Raw genomic sequence first — 5,000 nt, forward strand, 5'->3', positions numbered from 1 at the left:
ACTGGGGGAATCCGACTGTCTAATTAAAACAAAGCATTGCGATGGCCCTAGCGGGTGTTGACGCAATGTGATTTCTGCCCAGTGCTCTGAATGTCAACGTGAAGAAATTCAAGCAAGCGCGGGTAAACGGCGGGAGTAACTATGACTCTCTTAAGGTAGCCAAATGCCTCGTCATCTAATTAGTGACGCGCATGAATGGATTAACGAGATTCCCGCTGTCCCTATCTACTAGCTGCATAGCTGTCTCATGCTATGTGCCCCGATTTGTGTGGGCACATGGTTGGGAATAGGCAGCGGGGGAAGGATGCGACTCGAACATCTTAGCCTCTCCTTCCCAAGTGCCCCCTGCTCGCCTTCTCGGGGTGCAGCTGTTAAGCCTTCGGGCGACCAAAGGGCAGGGGTGCGACGGCGTGCTGAACATCTTGTACGCCGGTTCCGGGTGCTGCATTTGTCGCGGCGGGATCCTGGCCCAAGTCGGCGAAGGTCACCCGCCTTGCCCCTGGAATTCCGGGGCATGATCCGCCAAGCCGGGGCCGTGGTGACACGTCCCCGGTTAGGTTAGATGGGTCCAGACCCCCCGAACGTCTGGGGGACCGGCCCGGCACCCTGAGTAGGACCGGGTCTTTAGCCTTTTGGTGGAAACTCGGCCTAGTAGGGGGCGAAGGACGGAGGGTGAATCCGCTCTCCCGGAATGTGGGTGGCATTCGCCGGTAAGGGAGCGGGAGAAAACTTCGATGATGCAGCATTCGAAGAGGACTAGTGCGCTGTTCCCACGGCGCGCTAAACCTCGCAGCTCAGTTGTTGAAAGCTCTTGGTCAAGGGGGCGGGACTGGTGAGCGAGCTGCAATTAGCCTCCCCCCATGCCAGAAGAGCCGGTCCGGGGAAAGGAGACGGGCTCTCAACTCTTTGGTCTCTCTCAGAATCATGGCGGAAAATACAGAGAGAGAGACTTCCGAGCGATACGAGGTGAATGATGAAAATGAAATAAAGAGCGCAGCCGAAAGGCTAAAGGAGATAAATGCGCTACTGGTGACAGATAAAGGGAAGATGAGCAATGACAGATTAAATGAAATAAAAGACAAGCTGGCCCTATGGGCAATTGCCCAAAGCCAGCTTTGAAGGTAGGATACAAGAGCTGGAACGACAAAATAAACAAATAATAGCCGAAAAAACAAAAAACATACGCCACAGTGGTGGCAGGAGGACCACAGAAACAACAAATCAATATGAAAGAAAGTATAGAAAAAGTGACGAGCAAAACAAGGAGTGGCATTATTTTTGAAGCCAAAAGAAGGACAGAGCGTAAAAGAGGTGAAGGAAATATTCACAAGAGTAATTAATCCAACCAAAGCAAAAGTTAAAATAAACAAAGTAGTAGTTGCAAAAAATGCAGTCATAGTGGAAACTCCCACCCAACAGGATAGGAACACAATAATGGGGCACAAAGATTTACAGAGATCGGTAATATGTGAGAGGACAAAGAAAAGATGGCCATTAATGACTGTATTTGATGTGTCAAATAGGTTGACACCAGAGGAACTAACGGAGTGTATTTACACTCAGAATTTTGAAGAAAAAATGAGCCCACAAGACTTCAAAAAGGAATTTAGACCAAAATTTAGAATGGGGAGAAAAGACAGAGATACGGGACATCAAGTAGTTGAGGTTTCCCCAACATTGAGAAAAGAACTCATACAAAATGGAAGAGTATATGTGGAGTATAGCTCAGTCGCGGTCAAAGATTATTGCGTGGTACCCAGGTGTCACAGATGTATGGATCTGGGTCACGTACAGAAGTACTGTACCTGGGGTGACCCCCACCTGTGGTCACTGTGGAACGGACAACCACAACAAGAAAGAGTGCCCAGAGAAGAACAGACCTGAGACATGTATACCATGCAATAGAAGGGGAAAAAGAAAATGTAGAGCACCAAACTCCAAAGAATGCCCCACGTATCAGCTGTTACTAGGAAGACTTATACAAAGGACAGATTATGGAGATTAACCCCCAAGAGAAAAGAAAGAAGCATAAATCACCAAGCAAACAACTAAGAGATACGCTAAGGGGCATGAAAATCAGAGAAGCAGTAGGGGCAAGGGAAAAAGATGCAAAAGAAATCACGGATAAACAACCTGAAAATAAGGGGAACAACAAAAAACACACGCGGATAACAAACGGGATAACAATCAACACAAAACATGTACAGCACAAAACTGTATTGCCAATACCCCCATTGAAAGAACACCAACACAAGGGCGACCTCGGTCGCCCGTTTTTTTATGACAAGAAAATGCAGATGGAGAGCGGAGATAGAAAGCAAGAGGTGCCCAAGACACAACGAGAAACACTGATACAAGACAAGAAACAAAATACAACAAGGGATGTACAAGTACAAACAATAAGCATGATAGACGCACAAGTACAAAACAATGAACACGCAAGAAGCACAAATACAAACAGAAGGGCGACCTCGGTCGCCCATTTTTTCATGAAAAGAAAATGCCGATGGAGGGCAGAGATGGGGCGACCAGAGGCGCCCAGGACACAACACACTACACCAACACAGAGACAAAACAAAGACATAGAAAAGAACAACATAGGAAAGAAATACGGACGACCTCGGTCGTCCGTTTTTAATGAAAAGAAAACGCCGATGAAGGGCGAGGACGGACGACCGAGCTCGCCCAAAAGAGACCACTCAGAACACATAAAAGATAAAAACAATCAGTCAAGCAAGAGTGACACATATAATGCAATGGACCCAAAGAACACTTATAAGATATGCGAAAACGCACTGCAGATGGCAAGACTAGAAGAACCCGGTCTGCTAACCACTGCATTACGCCAACTAGTGAGAGTGGGGCACACAAACGGCTCGAGAATTACTTATCCAGCTTTGGCGGACGTTGACTGCATTCAGCTAGCCGCGGCCGGAATCCCCACGGAACACGAACAATTACAGGAAATAGTAAAGCAAGTATACGAAAGAAGAGGCGTAAAATACAATTTGGAAAATATATATATACAAATGGTAACAACATACGGCCGAATAGGATTTGACCCCAATAAGACATGGCCAGAAGATCATTACCATACATATCATCCGTAATGGATCTTTTAGTTCTCCAAATTAATACAATGAGAAGCGTACAAGTAAATTACGAGTTGCGTAAATTAGCAGAAGAACATAAAGCTGACATACTATGCTTGCAAGAACCGTACTCCCGGGAGGGTAAAATCCCAGGAATGACAGCCACGGCTCAAATAATCATGAAGGGAGAAAGACCAATGTCTGCAATAGTAATTTTAAATAGTAATATAAGAACAATAGTATTAAATCAATTTACAAATGAACATGTTGTAACAATCGAAGTACACGCCAAAAACACTAAGTGGTATTTAGTATCAATATATTGTCAGTATAGAGAGCCAATAACTATGTACCTAGAACAACTAAAGGAAATATGTAGAACTCTACAGGGCCATCAAGTAATCATAGCAATGGATGCAAACGCAAAGTCATTCCTGTGGCACAGCGGAGAACAAGACGAAAAAGGTCAGGAATTAGAAGATGCAATAAGTGAATTAAATCTAGATATAATAAACGCACCTAGCGAGATACCAACATATTCAAATAGAGCAGGGGCAAAAACAAATATAGATGTAACACTGGCAAATAACAGGGCTACCAATAAAATAGATAAATGGGAGGTATTGGAGAATGCAACGACCAGTGATCATAATGTAATAAAGTATATATTAAAATCAGAACAGAATGTGGCGCCACAGGAATGGCTTTCAGAATATGACTATAAAAAGGTAGACTGGGAAAGACTCTCCCGGGAGTACAGCCCGCCGGAGCTGGATGAGGATCTCGAGGTTGATGAAACAGCGGAGCAGATAGTTCAAAGTATAAAGGAAGTAATAGAAGCAGTCGTACCAAAGAGAAGCAGAGTCCAAAGCGTGCACCCGGCACCATGGACTCCAGAACTAAGTGACCTACGTCAGGCTACGCGCAGGGCAAGACGCAGGTATCAGCGCACATTTAACCCACAAGACAGGGAGCATAGACTGCGTATATACAGACAACTAAGGGAGAGATATAAAAGAGAAATTATAGAAGTTAGAAAAAGAAGCTGGGAAAATTTCGTAAGAAATAACCTGGCAATGGATCCCTGGGGAAAGCCATACAAGTTAGCTAGGGAAAAAATAAGAGCTCCAACAGTCTTATCATCTATAAGAATACCAGGCGAAAATAGAATGACCACAACCAGACAAGAAACAATAACGGTGCTCCTCCAAGCCCTGCTACCGGATGATGATCCCTCTGAGGACACACCGGAGCAGGCGGCTATAAGAGAGAGAGCACAAGAAGAATACAACAACAATACAATGGTCTACCCCTTCTCACCGCAGGAGGTGGTAGACGTAATATCAAACCTAAAAAGAGGAAAATCTCCCGGACCCGACAGGGTCACGGTTGAGGTACTTCAAGCAATAAAAGGAAAAATAGCCCCGATACTGGCAAACCTATATAATAAATGTCTGGAAAGAGGTACTTTTCCAAGGAGATGGAAAAGAGCAGAAATAATAATACTAAAGAAGCCAGACAAGGACCCAACAGAACACAAAGCATACAGGCCAATATGTCTGCTAGATACCTTGGGCAAAGCCCTTGAGAAATTGCTCTGTGCGAGATTGACTGGTCACCGGGAAATGGCAGGAATGCACGAATGGCAATTCGGTTTCCGCCGTGGAAAATCGACGGAAGACGCCATCAACACGGCGGCCGAACTTGTCAGCTCGTCGAACTGCACATATGTTCTAGGAGTGATGGTGGACATCTCAGGGGCGTTTGATAATCTGTGGTGGCCGGCGCTGTTTACCTGCTTGCAGGATATGCAGTGTCCGGCGGCACTATACAGATGTTTCAAGAGCTACTGTAGAGACCGGGTGGTACAGATGACGTCCCCGAATGCGGTTGTGACCAAGAACATCA

This window comes from Schistocerca piceifrons, unplaced genomic scaffold (assembly GCF_021461385.2).
Source record: "Schistocerca piceifrons isolate TAMUIC-IGC-003096 unplaced genomic scaffold, iqSchPice1.1 HiC_scaffold_1973, whole genome shotgun sequence".
NCBI lineage: Eukaryota > Metazoa > Arthropoda > Insecta > Orthoptera > Acrididae > Schistocerca > Schistocerca piceifrons.